Genomic DNA, 15,725 nt, shown 5'->3' with positions numbered 1-15,725 from the left:
CCACACCCCAGTGTGACGGGGGAACCTCCTCAGCACCCGTCAGGTCGATCTGGACCGCAGGTTGGGGTCTATTCCTCCACGCCGTCATCAGGCGCCGCAGATGTTCTGCCTCCGGCAGGATCCTCGGGTCCTGTGCCTGCAGCTCGCACTCTGCCGCGGCCGGGATGGAGGAAGCAGGGGACACCGGAGTTAGGCGGACCTCCGTAGGCTGGCCCAGCCGAGCGGTCACACGAGCATCGGCCTCCCGGCGGCGTGCTATCTGCCGGGCCTCGGCTGCGGCCACACACTCCCCAGACGGCGGCCAGTTGGGTCTGCCCATCGGTAGCTCCGTAAGGGCCAGTCCCTGCAACGATGGCGCATCTGGGGCTGTGTCGGGTGGTGCAGCCTCATGCTGGGTCGGGTCATCCCCACGCGGTGCTCCCGGCATCGCCATCTTTGCTTCCTCTCCAGTGTCTTCTTCCCGCGGTCTCTTTCGTGGGCGGCCCCGTCTCCATGGTCTCCACCCTCCAAAGAGGATGAGAAGGTGGACCTCGGCTGCTGTCGGACACGTCCTCAGGATGCAAAAAGGTTTAGACTGGGCGGCCATTGTCTTTCGCGCTCTTCAGCTGGTCCACGCCTACTTCACGCCCCTCTTCTCCTCCTGCGCTCTCCTCAGCGCTGTAATGGCGGCGGTTTTTGGCGGGGACTTTTGGCGGCAAGTGGCAATGCACAGTCTTTACAATAAATCACAGTCCAAGTAAAATAAATCACAATTCCAAGGCATACATGACCTGATTCTTCAGGCTTAAGTAGATCCTGTTCGTGACGCCAAGTTGGAGCGCCCCCACTGCCGCAGGGCCGGGGGGTACCCGGTACGGGGCCTCTGCGTCTCAGTCCTGGGGTTGTCACGGTGGCTAGGCCCGGTCCGTGACCCTGCTGAGGGGCGTCCAGTGAAAGTTGAGAAAGTGAGGATGTTGTGGTGTGGTGTAGGTCGCGGTGAATAACGAGGACACCGGGTTGCAGTCTCTTTACCTCTTTACTGAAGGCTTCAGGATCCTCAGTCCGGAATACGGTTAACCAGGCTACCTGAGTCCGGCCGGTCCGATGGCACCTCCAGAGTTCCCTTTGCAGGTGGAAATCTGTGCCTACCTTCTAGCACTTGTGTGTTGTAGTCCTTCCCTGCTGTGCTTATGGGATAGTCCTCACAACTGTTGTGTCTGTTTCTGAAGTTCCCTCACAACTCGATTATGATGTTCTTCTTCATCCCCCCAGATGATATGGCTAGGACGCACCCGTATGACGGGTAGGCTCGGAGGTCTTCCGGGACCCTAGAGTCGCCCCTCTCCAAATGTTGCCCCCTGTGTCTGCTTAGGTGATTTTGGGTTAGACAGCCCGCCTAGAACTGACTGTCCTGCCATAGGTTTGAAGTAAGGCCTGGAGCTCAATACTTCCTCGGCGTTTCCGGCCACCAGCTGCGCGCCTCAGTAGGATGTTGCCTCGTCTTACAGCACGACTCCTACTGGTGTTTCTCCTTGTTGCGTTGATCTCGTTTCTCACTCAGCACAATAAACCTCGCTTCTTGTCCTTTCTTGGGGTACCGCCGCAATGAAGTGCAGGTGCAGTCCCGTAACGTTCTTTCTGTTCACTAGGCCTCTGTCAGGATCCCACCCCTGACAGGGACCCCCCTGAATCTTCCCCTGCAACACCCTCTGCCACAGGATGTTGCCTGGTTCCAACCCAGCCAGCTTCTCCCTAACTTCCTATCTAACCCCCAGTTTTACCAGATTGTGAGGAGTGGCCTAATACATAGCGCCCTTAGCTCCCCCTGGAGGCCAGACTATGAAGTGTATTGGTGTCTGTGATACCTGGTCAGGTGAACTCCTTCAGTGCCATCAGACGTACCATAGCCCCCCTTAGCGGCGGAGCATCAGTACTGCAACGACCAGGACTCTGGGGCGCTGCATATATTCACATTTTTTTAGGATAATTGCTCACTAGTGTTGAGCATTCCGATACCGCAAGTATCGGGTATCGGCCGATACTTGCGGGTATCGGAATTCCGATACCGAGATCCGATACTTTTGTGGTATCGGGTATCGGTATCGAAACAACATTAATGTGTAAAATACAACATTAATGTGTAAAATAAAGAATTAAAATAAAAAATATTGCTATACTCACCTCTCCGACGCAGCCTGGACCTCACCGAGGGAACCGGCAGCGTTGTTTGCAATGCGCGCGTTTCCTGCCTCCCGCGACGTCACGGCTTCTGATTGGTCGCGTGCCGCCCATGTGGCCGCGACGCGACCAATCACAGCAAGCCGTGACGTAATTTTGAGGTCCTGGAAGCTTAATTCTAGGCATTCAGGATTTTAAAATTACGTTCCGGCTTGTGATTGGTCGCGTCGCGGTCACATGGGCGACGCGACCAATCACAAGCCGTGACGTCACGAGAGGCAGGACACGCGCGCATTTTAAAATTACGTCACGGCTTGTGATTGGTTGCGTGCCGCCCATGTGGCCGCGACGCGACCAATCACAGCAAGCCGTGACGTAATTTCAGGTCCTGATGCCTATTTCTGCATTCAGGACCTGAAATTACGTCACGGCTTGCTGTGATTGGTCGCGTCGCGGCCACATGGGCGGCACGCAACCAATCACAAGCCGTGACGTATTTTTAAAATGCGCGCGTGTCCTGCCTCCCGTGACGTCACGGCTTGTGATTGGTCGCGTCGCCCATGTGACCGTGACGCGACCAATCACAAGCGGGAACGTAATTTTAAATTCCTGAATGCCTAGAATTAGGCATTGAGGACCTGAAAATTACGTCACGGCTTGCTGTGATTGGTCGCGTCGTGGCCACATGGGCGGCACGCGACCAATCAGAAGCCGTGACGTCGCGGGAGGCAGGAAACGCGCGCATTTTAAGCAAAGAACGCTGCCGGTTCCCTCGGTGAGGTCCAGGCTGCGTCGGAGAGGTGAGTATAGCAATATTTTTTATTTTAATTCTTTATTTTACACATTAATATGGTTCCCAGGGCCTGAAGGAGAGTTTCCTCTCCTTCAGACCCTGGGAACCATCAGGGATACCGTCCGATACTTGAGTCCCATTGACTTGTATTGGTATCGGGTATCGGTATCGGATTAGATCCGATACTTTGCCGGTATCGGCCGATACTTTCCGATACCGATACTTTCAAGTATCGGACGGTATCGCTCAACACTATTGCTCACCTTTCTAAAAAGTGTCTTTTCCAGTAAAATGAATGGTATTTGCACATTGCGTGCTAGTGTTAGAAGTTATCTATTATGCTCCAGTTCATTTTTAAGTGATGAGGTAAATGAGGTGAGAAATAATGCTCCGCTTTATGTGAGGACAATCTTCAAAGATGATTAACATCAATAACGCACTACATTTACCTAGCAGGAGTGTTACTTGGGCAGGCATCTTTCTTTAAGAACTTCTTGAATCTACAGTGACATTTTGTTTTGGAATAATACAGCAAAAAGAAGTTCGATTTCACATGTCAGGGGTTTTTTTTCCTGACGTGAAAACTGGAATGACTTCCATCAGTGTTTTCGATCAGATTTTCATTAGTTTACCATCAGTGTTTTATCAGTTTTTCCTGTGTGCAAAAAAATTGAAACTAATTTGGGTTTCATAGCTTCTATCAAGCTTTCAGTAAAAAACGGACAGCATTAAGATGCTACCCGTGTACTGTCCGAGAGTTTCACTGACCCATAGACTTGCATGGGTGACTTTGATTAGGCCTATGAACAGCCATATAGATTATAACTATTTGTTCTATGTGTGAAAAACGCGGATAGATTCTCTCATTCGAGTTGATTATGCAAGTGACTCTCTGATCAAATTCTGATCCATGTGTCAGCATAGTGTGATACAATTCTCTTAGATGAGGGATTCATTGCACACTGAGGAGAAGATGGGGAACAAAATGTCTCTATTTTCTCCATTCTATGAGTCTGCGGAAATTGGACTTGCACTCAGATGTCATTCGAGTGCAGTCCGATGTTTTCCATGCACCCATAGACTTGAATGGGTGAGTGGCATCTGATTTCAAAGTGAAATCGCAGTATTCTGCATTTTGTTTCACTGACAAATTCTGTCAGTGAAAAAAAATCGAAAAATCGGTCATCAGCACTGCCCTATGTGAAAGACAGAATCTAAAAATAAAAATCCAGAAAATCACATTATATGATTTTCACCTAGCTAATTTGCTTTATTGTGTGAAATAGGTATTTCATACAACAGAAAAACAGAATTTAATATTTGGTATAGAAACCTTTGTTTGCTTTTACAGAGATCAATGTTTCCTGTAGTTCTTGGCCAAGTTTGCACAAACTGCAGCAGGGATTTTGGCCCACTTCTCCATACAGATCTTCTCCAGATCTTCCAGGCTTCAGGGCTGTCGCTGGGCAACATTGAGTTTCAGCTCCCTCCAAAGATATTCTATTGGGTTCATGTCTGGAGACTGGCTAGGTCACGCCAGGACCTCGACATGCTTGTTACGGAGCCACTTCTTATTTGCCCTGGATGTGTGTTTCGGGTCATTGTCATGCTGGAAGACCCAGCCATGATCCATCTTTAACCCCTTAGTGACAGCCAATACGTCTTTTAACTGACCTGAGATATAAGAGAATACTCTCCCCATACAGGTGACAATCCAGCAGCTGTCGGCTGTACACCGTAGTTGACAACTTGCTGTATCAGCCATGATCACTGTTTGCACCGTCCATATCTGTTTAACCCCTTAGATGCTGCTGTCAATAGTGACTACATCATTATAAATGGTTAATGGAGTGTGGGGGCTTCCTCTTTATCCAAACTGGTGCCCTCAGATCATGATTTTGTGGTCCTGATGTTTGCCGTGGCAATTCATGACCAAATAGTGGCCTTAGAGTCAGACTGCTGTAGTAATCTGTTCAGAAGTTAGAGGCATTTAGGTGGTAAAAATACACATTTTCATTTCTATTATACCACTTTGCATTAATTCCTGTAACGCACCTGAAGGGTTAATAAACTATCTGACAGCAGTTTTCAATATGTCTAGGGGTGCTGTTTTTAAAATTGTATCACGTTTGGGGGTTTCCCAATATATGAGACCCCTAAAGTCACTTCAAACATGGATAGGTCCCTAAAAAAATAAATTTTGTAAATTTCCTTGAAAAAATGAAAAATTGCTGCTACATTTTTAAACCTCCTAAAATGCTAACAAAATAAAAGAACATTTTAAAAAGGGTGCTGATGTAAAGCCGACATGTGGGAAATGTTATTTATTAATGGTTTGCCGTGGTATGACCATCTGGATTAAAGGGATAATCATTCAAATTTAGTAAATTGCTAATTTTTTAACATTTTTCTCAAATTTTTGTTATTTTTTATAAATAAGCACAAAACATATTGACCTAAATTTACCATTATCATAAAGTATAATGTGTCACGAAAAAACAGTCTCAAAATCACTGGGATTTGTTGAAGCGTTGCAGAGTTATTACCACATAGAGCGACACTGGTCAGATTTAAAAAATTTGGCTCCGTCACTAAGGGGTTAATGCTCTTAATGTCCCAGTCCATCCTCCCCTCAATATGGTTCAGTCATCCTGTCCCCTTTGCAGAAAAGCACTCCCAAAGTATGCTGTTTTCCCACCATGCTTCACAGTTGGGACGTTGTTGTTTGAGCTGTACTCATCCTTCTTTTTCCTCCAAAGGCAGCGAGTGGAGTTGATACCAAAAAGTTCTATTTTGGTCTCATCTGACCACATGACCTTCTCCCATGCCTCATCTCAATTATCCAGATGGTCATTGGTGAACTTCAAATAGACCTGAACACCTGCTGGCGTGAGCAGGGGGACCTTGCGTGCCCTACAGGATTTTAATCCATGACGACGTGGTGTGTTAATAAAGGTAATGCGAGATCTTGCAAGGAACCCCAGACCGCGGAAGATTGACAGTCATCTTGCGTTTCTTCTATTTTCTAATAATTGTGCCAACACTTGTTGCCATCTCACCAAGCTGCTTGCCTTGTGTCTTGTATCCCATCCCAGCCTTGTGCAGGTCTACAATTTTGTCCCTGGTGTCCTTAGACTGCTCTTTGGCCTTGGCCATGCCCGAGAGGTTGGAGTGCGATTGATTGAGTGTGTGGTTAGGTGTCTTTTATAAAGGTAACGAGTTCAAACAGATGCAATTAATACAGGTTATGAGTGCACAGTAGGTGAACTTCTTAAAGAAAAACTAAAAGGTCTGTGAGAGCCAGAATTATTGCTGGTTGTAAGAGGATCAAATGCTTATTTCATGCAATAAAATGCAATTTAATTACACACGTGGTCAAAATTGTTGGTACCCCTCGTTTAATGACAGAAAAACCCACAATGGTCACAGAAATAACTTGAATCTGAACAAAAGTAATAATAAATAAAAGATCTATGAAAATGAACAAATGAAAGTCAGACATTGTTTTTCAACCATGCTTCCACAGAATTTTAAAAGAATAAAACTCATGAAATAGACCTGGACAGAAATGATGGCACCCTTAACTTAATATTTTGTTGCACAACCTTTTGAGGCAATCACTGCAACCAAACAATTCCTGTAACTGTCAATGAGACTTCTGCACCTCTCGAAAGGTATTTTGGCCTACTCCTCAAGAACAAACTGCTCCAGTTGTCTCATGTTTGAAGGCTGCCTTTTCCAGGCAGCATGTTTCAGCTTTTTCCAAAGATGCTCAACAGGATTTAGGTCAGGGCTCATAGGCCACTTCAGAATAGTCCAATGTTTTCCTCTTAGCCATTCTTGGGTATTTTTAGCTGTGTGTTATCCTGTTGCAAGACCCATGACCTGCTACTGAAACCAAGCTTTCTGACACTGGGCAGCACATTTCTCTCTAAACTCCCTTGATAGTCTTGAGATTTCATTGTACCCTGCACAGATTCTAGCCACCCTGTGTCAGATGCAGCAAAGCAGCCCCAGAACATAGCAGAGCCACCTCCATGTTTCACAGTAGGGACAGTGTTCTTTTCTTGATATGCTTCATTTTTCCATCTGTGAACATAGAGCTGATGTGCCTTGCCAAAAAGTTCCATTTTTGTCTCATCTGTCCATAGGACATTCTCTCAGAAGCTTTGTGGCTTGTCAACATGTAGTTTGGCAAAGTCCAGTCTGGCTTTTTTATGATTTTTTTTCAACAATGGTGTCCTCCTTGGTTGTCTCCCATGAAGTGCACTTTGGCTCATACAACGACGGATGGGGCGATCTAACACTGATGTTCCTTGAGCCTGAAGTTCACCTTTAATCTGTTTAGAAGTATTTCTGGGCTCTTTTGTTACCATTCGTATTATCCATCTCTTTGATTTGTCATCAATTTTCCTCCTGCGGCCACATCCAGGGAAGTTGGCTACAGTCCCATGGATCTTAACCCCTTCACCACCAAGGGTGGTTTGCACGTTAATGACCGGGCCAATTTTTACAATTCTGACCACTGTCCCTTTATGAGGTTATAACTCTGGAACGCTTCAACGGATCTTGGCGATTCTGACATTGTTTTCTCGTGACATATTGTACTTCATGATAGTGGTAAAATTTCTTCGATATAACTTGCGTTTATTTGTGAAAAAAACGAATATTTGGCGAAAATTTTGAAAATTTCGCAATTTTCCAACTTTTAATTTTTATGCCCTTAAATCACAGACATATGTCACGCAAAATACTTAATAAGTAACATTTCCCACATGTCTACTTTACATCAGCACAATTTTGGAACCAAAATTTTTTTTTGTGACGGAGTTATAAGGGTTAAAAGTTGACCAGCAATTTCTCATTTTTACAACACCATTTTTTTTTAGGGACCACATCTCATTTGAAGTCATTTTGAGGGGTCTATATGATAGAAAATACCCAAGTGTGACACCATTCTAAAAACTGCACCCCTCAAGGTACTCAAAACCACTTTCAAGAAGTTTATTAACCCTTCAGGTGTTTCACAGGAATTTTTGAAATGTTTAAATAAAAATGAACATTTAACTTTTTTTCACACAAAATTTATTTCAGATCCAATTTGTTTTATTTTACCAAGGATAACAGGAGAAAATAGACCCCAAAATTTGTTGTACAATTTGTCCTGAGTACGCTGATACCCCATATGTGGGGGTAATCCACTGTTTGGGCGCATGGCAGAGCTCGGAAGGAAAGGAGCGCCATTTGACTTTTCAATGCAAAATTGACTGGAATTGAGATGGGACGCCATGTTGCATTTGGAGAGCCCCTGATGTGCCTAAACATTGAAACCCCCCACAAGTGACACCATTTTGGAAAGTAGACCCCCTAAGGAACTTATCTAGATGTGTGGTGAGTAGTGTTGAGCGATACCGTCCGATACTTGAAAGTATCGGTATCGGAAAGTATCGGCCGATACCGGCAAAGTATCGGATCCAATCCGATACCGATACCCGATACCAATACAAGTCAATGGGACTCAAGTATCGGACGGTATTCCTGATGGTTCCCAGGGTCTGAAGGAGAGGAAACTCTCCTTCAGACCCTGGGATCCATATAAATGTGTAAAATAAAGAATTAAAATAAAAAATATTGCTATACTCACCTGTCCGACGCAGCCTGGACCTCAGCGAGGGAACCGGCAGCGTTGTTTGTTTAAAATTTGCGCTTTTACTTGGTTACGTGAAGTCCCGGCTTGTGATTGGTCAGGGCGGCCATGTTGCCGGGACGCGGACCAATCACAGCAAGCCGTGACAAAATTACATCACGGCTTGCTGTGATTGGTCCGCGTCCCGGCAACATGGCCGCCATTAACCAATCACAAGCCGTGACGTCACGGGAGGCTGGACACGCTCGCTTTTTAAAATACGCGCATGTCCAGCCTCCCGTGACGTCACGGCTTGTGATTGGTTAATGGCGGCCATGTTGCCGGGACGCGGACCAATCACAGCAAGCCGTGACGTAATTTCGTCACGGCTTGCTGTGATTGGTCCGCGTCCCGGCAACATGGCCGCCCTGACCAATCACAAGCCGGGACTTCACGTAACCAAGTAAAAGCGCGAAATTTAAACAAACAACGCTGCCGGTTCCCTCGCTGAGGTCCAGGCTGCGTCGGAGAGGTGAGTATAGCAATATTTTTTATTTTAATTCTCTCTTTTACACATTATTACATTAATGTTGTTGCGATACCCGATACCCGATACCACAAAAGTATCGGATCTCGGTATCGGAAATTCCGATACAGCAAATATCGGCCGATACCCGATACTTGCAGTATCGGAATGCTCAACACTAGTGGTGAGCACTTTGACCCAACAAGTGCTTCACAGAAGTTTATAATGCAGAGCGGTAAAAATAAAAAATCATATTTTTTCACAAAAATGATCTTTTCGCCCCCAATTTTTTATTTTCCCAAGGGTAAGAGAAGAAATTGGACCCCAAAAATTGTTGTGCAATTTGTCCTGAGTACGCTGATACCCCATATGTGGGTGTAAACCATTGTTTGGGCGCAGGGCAGTGCTCGGAAGGGAAGGAGCGCCATTTGACTTTTCAATGCAAAATTGACTGGAATTGAGATGGGACGCCATGTTGCATTTGGAGAGCCCCTGATGTGCCTAAACATTGAAACCCCCCACAAGTGACACCATTTTGGAAAGTAGACCCCCTAGGGAACTTATTGAGATGTGTGGTGAGCACTTTGACCCAACAAGTGCTTCACAGAAGTTTATAATGCAGAGCCGTAAAAATAAAAAATCATATTTTTTCACAAAAATGATCTTTTCGCCCCGATTTTTTTATTTCCCCAAGGGTAAGAGAAGAAATTAGAGCACAAAAGTTGTTGTGCAATTTGTCCTGAGTACGACGATACCCCATATGTGGGGGTAAACCACTGTTTGGGCGCATAGCAGAGCTCGGAAGGGAAGGAGCGCTATTTTACTTTTCAATGCAAAATTGACTGGAATTAAGATGGGATGCCATGTTGCGTTTGCAGAGCCCCTGATGTGCCTAAACATTAAAAACCCCCACAAGTGACACCATTTTGGAAAGTAGACCCCCTAAGGAACTTATCTAGATGTGTTTTGAGAGCTTTGAACCCCCAAGTGTTTCACTACAGTTTATAACGCAGAGCCGTGAAAATAAAAATTCTTTTTTTTTTTCACAAAAATGATTTTTTAGCCCCCAGTTTTGTATTTTCACAAGGGTATCAGGATAAATTGGACCTCAAAAGTTGTTGACCAATTTGTCCTGAGTATGCTGATACCCCATATGTGGGGGGGAACCACTGTTTGGGCGCATGACAGAGCTCGGAAGGGAAGGAGCGCCATTTGGAATACAGACTTAAATGGATTGGTCTGCAGGCGTCACGTTGCATTTGCAGAGCCCCTGATGTACCCAAACAGTACAAACCCCCCACAAGTGACCCCATATTGGAAACTAGACCCCCCAAGGAACTTATATAGATGTGTTGTGAGAACTTTGAACCCCCAAGTGTTTCACTACAGTTTATAACGCAGAGCCGTGAAAATAAATTCTTTTTTTTTTTTCACAAAAATGATTTTTTAGCCCCCAGTTTTGTATTTTCACAAGGGTATCAATTGGACCCCAAAATTTGTTGTCCAATTTGTCCTGAGTATGCTGATACCTGACATGTGGGGGGGAACCACTGTTTGGGCGCATGACAGAGCTCGGAAGGGAAGGAGCGCCATTTGGAATGCAGACTTAAATGGATTGGTCTGCAGGCGTCACGTTGCATTTGCAGAGCCCCTGATGTACCCAAACAGTACAAACCCCCCACAAGTGACCCCATATTGGAAACTAGACCCCCCAAGGAACTTATCTAGATGTGTTGTGAGAACTTTGAACCCCCAAGTGTTTCACTACAGTTTATAACGCAGAGCCGTGAAAATAAAAATTCTTTTTTTTTTTCACAAAAATGATTTTTTAGCCCCCAGTTTTGTATTTTCACAAGGGTATCAGGATAAATTGGACCCCAAAATTTGTTGTCCAATTTGTCCTGAGTATGCTGATACCCCATATGTGGGGGGGAACCACTGTTTGGGCGCATGACAGAGCTCGGAAGGGAAGGAGCGCCATTTGGAATGCAGACTTAAATGGATTGGTCTGCAGGCGTCACGTTGCATTTGCAGAGCCCCTGATGTACCCAAACAGTACAAACCCCCCAGAAGTGACCCCATATTGGAAACTAGACCCCCCAAGGAACTTATCTAGATGTGTTGTGAGAACTTTGAACCCCCAAGTGTTTCACTACAGTTTATAACGCAGAGCCGTGAAAATAAAAATTCTTTTTTTTTTCACAAAAATGATTTTTTAGCCCCCAGTTTTGTATTTTCACAAGGGTATCACTATAAATTGGACCCAAAAAGTTGTTGTCCAATTTGTCCTGAGTATGCTGATACCCCATATGTGGGGGGGAACCACTGTTTGGGCGCATGACAGAGCTCGGAAGGGAAGGAGCGCCATTTGGAATGCAGACTTAAATGGATTGGTCTGCAGGCGTCACGTTGCATTTGCAGAGCCCCTGATGTACCCAAACAGTACAAACCCCCCACAAGTGACCCCATATCGGAAACTAGACCCCCCAAGGAACTTATCTAGATGTGTTGTGAGAACTTTGAACCCCCAAGTGTTTCACTACAGTTTACAACGCAGAGCCGTGAAAATAAAAAATCCTTTTTTTTCCCACAAAACTTATTTTTTGGCCCCCAGTTTTGCATTTTCCCAAGGGTAGCAGGAGAAATTGGACCCCAAAAGATGATGTCCAATTTGTCCTGAGTACGCTGATACCCCATATGTTGGGGTAAACCCCTGTTTGGGCACACGGGAGAGCTCGGAAGGGAAGGAGCACTGTTTTCCTTTTTCAACGCAGAATTGGCTGGAATTCAGATCGGATGCCATATCCCGTTTGGAAAGCCCCTGATGTGCCTAAACAGTGGAAACCCCCCAATTATAACTGAAACCCTAATCCAAACACACCCCTTACTCTAATCCCAACAGTAACCCTAACCACTCCTCTAACCCAGACACACCCAACCCTATTCCCAACCGTAAATGTAATCCAAACCCTAACCCTATCTTTAGCCCCAACCCTAACTGTAGCCCCAACCCTAGCCCCAACTCTAGCCCTAACCCTAGCAATAACCCTAGCCCTATCACTAGCCCTAACACTAGCCGTAACACTAGCCGTAACACTAGCCCTAACCCTTGCCCTAACCCTAACCCTAGCCCTAACTCTAGTCCTAACTCTAGCCCTAACCCTAACCGGAAAATGGAAATAAATACATTTTTTAATTTTTTTATTTTTCCCTAACTAAGGGGGTGATGAAGGGGGGTTTGATTTACTTTTATAGCGGGTTTTTTAGCGGATTTTTATGATTGGCAGCCGTCACACACTGAAAGACGCTTTTCATTGCAAAAAATATTTTTTGCGTTACCACATTTTGAGAGCTGTAATTTTTCCATATTTGAGTCCACAGAGTCATGTGAGATCTTGTTTTTTGCGGGACGCGTTGACGTTTTTATTGGTAACATTTTCGGACACGTGACATTTTTTGATCGCTTTTTATTCCGATTTTTGTGAGGCAGAGTGATCAAAAGCCAGCTATTCATGAATTTCTTTTGGGGGAGGCGTTTATACCGTTCCGCGTTTGGTAAAATTGATAAAGCAGTTTTATTCGTCGGGTCAGTACGATTACAGCGATATCTCATTTATATCATTTTTTTTATGTTTTGGCGCTTTTATACGATAAAAGCTATTTTATAGAAAAAATAATTATTTTGGTATCGCTTTATTCTCAGGACTATAACTTTTTTATTTTTTTGCTGATGATGCTGTATGGCGGCTCGTTTTTTGCGGGACAAGATGACGTTTTCAGCGGTACTATGGTTATTTATAGCAGTCTTTTTGATCGCGTGTTATTCCACTTTTTGTTCGGCAGTATGATAATAAAGCGTTGTTTTTTGCCTCGTTTTTTTTTTTTTTTCTTACGGTGTTTACTGAAGGGGTTAACTAGTGGGCCAGTTTTATAGGTCGGGTCGTTACGGACGCGGCGATACTAAATATGTGTACTTTTATTGTTTTTTTTTTATTATTTAGATAAAGAAATGTATTTATGGGAATAATATTTTTTTTTTTCATTATTTTGGAATATTTTTTTTTTTTTTTTTAGACATTTGGAAAAATTTTTTTTTACTTTTTTACTTTGCCCCAGGGGGGGACAATACAGATCGGTGATCTGCCAGTTTGCATAGCACTCTGACAGATCACCGATCTGCGAGAAGTGCAGGCTGCTTCACAGTGCCTGCTCTGAGCAGGCTTCTGTGAAGCCACCTCCCTCCCTGCAGGACCCGGATCCGCGGCCATCTTGGATCCGGGTCTGGAGCAGGCAGGGAGGGAGGTAAGACCCTCGCAGCAACGCGATCACATCGCGTTGCTGCGGGGGGCTCAGGGAAGCCCGCAGGGAGCCCCCTCCCTGCGCGATGCTTCCCTGCACCGCCGGCACATCGCGATCATGTTTGATTGCGGTGTGCCGGGGGTTAACGTGCCGGGGGCGGTCCGTGACCGCTCCTGGCACATAGTGCCGGATGTCAGCTGCGATATGCAGCTGACACCCGGCCGCGATCGGCCGCGCTCCCCCCGTGAGCGCGGCCGATCGCGTATGACGTACTATCCCGTCGGCGGTCATGGGGGCCCACCCCACCTCGACGGGATAGTACGTCAAATGTCGGGAAGGGGTTAAATTTTTGAATAATATGTGCAACTGTAGTCACCTTTCAGATGTTTGTCTATAATTTTCTTTCTAATCTCCTTAGACAACTCTTTCCTTCGCTTCCTCTGGTCCATGTTGAGTGTGATACACACAATGTCACCAAACCTAACAGTGAGTATCTGTAGCCCTATATACAGGCCCCACTCACTGATTCCAAGATTGTAGACACTTGTGATGCTAGTCAGTGGACACACCTTGATTTAACATGTCCCTTTTGTCACATTATTTTTTTTTTTGCACCATCATTTTTGTCCAGACCTATTTCATTAGTTTTATTTTTTTTTAATTCTGTGGAAGCATGGTTGAAAAGCAATGTGTGACTTTCATTTGTTCTTTTTCATAGATTTTTTATTTATTTTTACTTTTGTCAGATTCAAGTTATTTCTGTTACCAATGTGGGTTTTTCTGTCATTAAACAAGGGATACCAACAATTTTGACCTCGTGTGTATTTAAAAATCATACAATGTCATTTTCAGTTTTTTTATTTCTAGATTCTGTCTCTTACAGTTGAAGTGTACCTATGATAAAAAATACAGACCTCTCCATTCTTTGTAGGTGGGAAAACGTGAAAAATCGGCACTGTAGCAAATCCTTATTTTCCCTGCTGTATGTCAGGGCTGATATTCCCAGGGGGTCACGCCATATTGTTGTGACTCACTGCAGGCTATCAGTGGTATCTGATTACACTGTGTTCCAAATTATTATGCACAAAGAGTTTAGGAGTGATAAGGTTAGAATTTTTTTGTTTGTCATTTAAACTCATTGATGGTGATGTGTGTCAGGGCTCTTTATATCACTGAAAGCAATTGCAGATACCTGTGCAAATTAGTTTGGCAGGTGTGTCCAAATAAAGGCAAGACTGCTTAAGAAGGCTGTTCCACATTATTAAGCAGCCTACATTTTTTGCCAAAATGAAAAGAAAAAGGATGTGTCGGCTGCTGAGAAGCAACAAATTGTGGAGTATTTAGGTCAAGGCATGACTACAATCAACATTGCCAAGACACTTCATCGTGATCTTCGCACAATCAAGAAGTAGGTAGCTGATTCCCAGCACACACGTGTGCGTGCTGATAAGGAAAAATTGAGGACCCTTTCCAACAGGCAATTGCGTAAGGTTAAAAGAGCAGCTGCAAAAATGCCTGGTCATAGCAGCAGACAAGTTTTTGAAGCTGCTGGTGCCTCCAACGTCCCCAGAACAACAAGATGCAAGGTCCTTCAGAGGTGCGTAAGCCATCCTGTCGACCACCTCTATCCACTGCACACAAGCAGAAACAGCTCCAGTGGGCCAAACGATACATGAAGACTGACTTCCAAACTGTTTTGTTCACCGATGAGTGCCGTGCAACGCTCGATGGTCCAGATGGATGGAGTGGAGGATGGCTGGTTGATGGACACCCCATGAAAACACGGCTAAGGCGCTAACAAGAGGAGGTGGAGTAATGTTTTGGGCTGGAATCATGGGGAGAGAGATTGTCAGCCCCTTTATGATCCCTGAAGTGGTAAAGATGAACTCCATAATCTATGTTGAGTTTCTAAAACAACACTTTCTGACATGGTTCAAGAGGAAGAACCGTGCTTTCCGCAGCAAGATCATTTTCATGCATGATAATGCACCGTCTCATGCTGCAAAAAACACATCTGCATCTCTGGCTAGTATGGGCATAAAAGAGGACAAACTTATGGTGTGGCCACCTTCTTCCCCTGACCTCAACCCCATTGAGAACCTCTGCAGCATCATCAAAAGGAGTGTCTATGATGGCGGGAGGCAGTTCACATCTAAGCAACAGCTCTGGGAGGGTATTCTGTCCACATGCAAAACAATTGAAGCAGAAACCATCCAAAAACTGACAAATTCAATGGACGAGAGAGTTCAGAAGCTTCTTTCGAACAAGGTGTCCTATGTGCAAATGTAACATCACCTAGAATAAAGTTTTCACTTGAAAACTGT

The sequence above is a fragment of the Ranitomeya variabilis genome, chromosome 4 (genome assembly GCF_051348905.1).
Source record: "Ranitomeya variabilis isolate aRanVar5 chromosome 4, aRanVar5.hap1, whole genome shotgun sequence".
Lineage (NCBI taxonomy): Eukaryota > Metazoa > Chordata > Amphibia > Anura > Dendrobatidae > Ranitomeya > Ranitomeya variabilis.
This window is presented reverse-complemented; position numbering follows the sequence as displayed.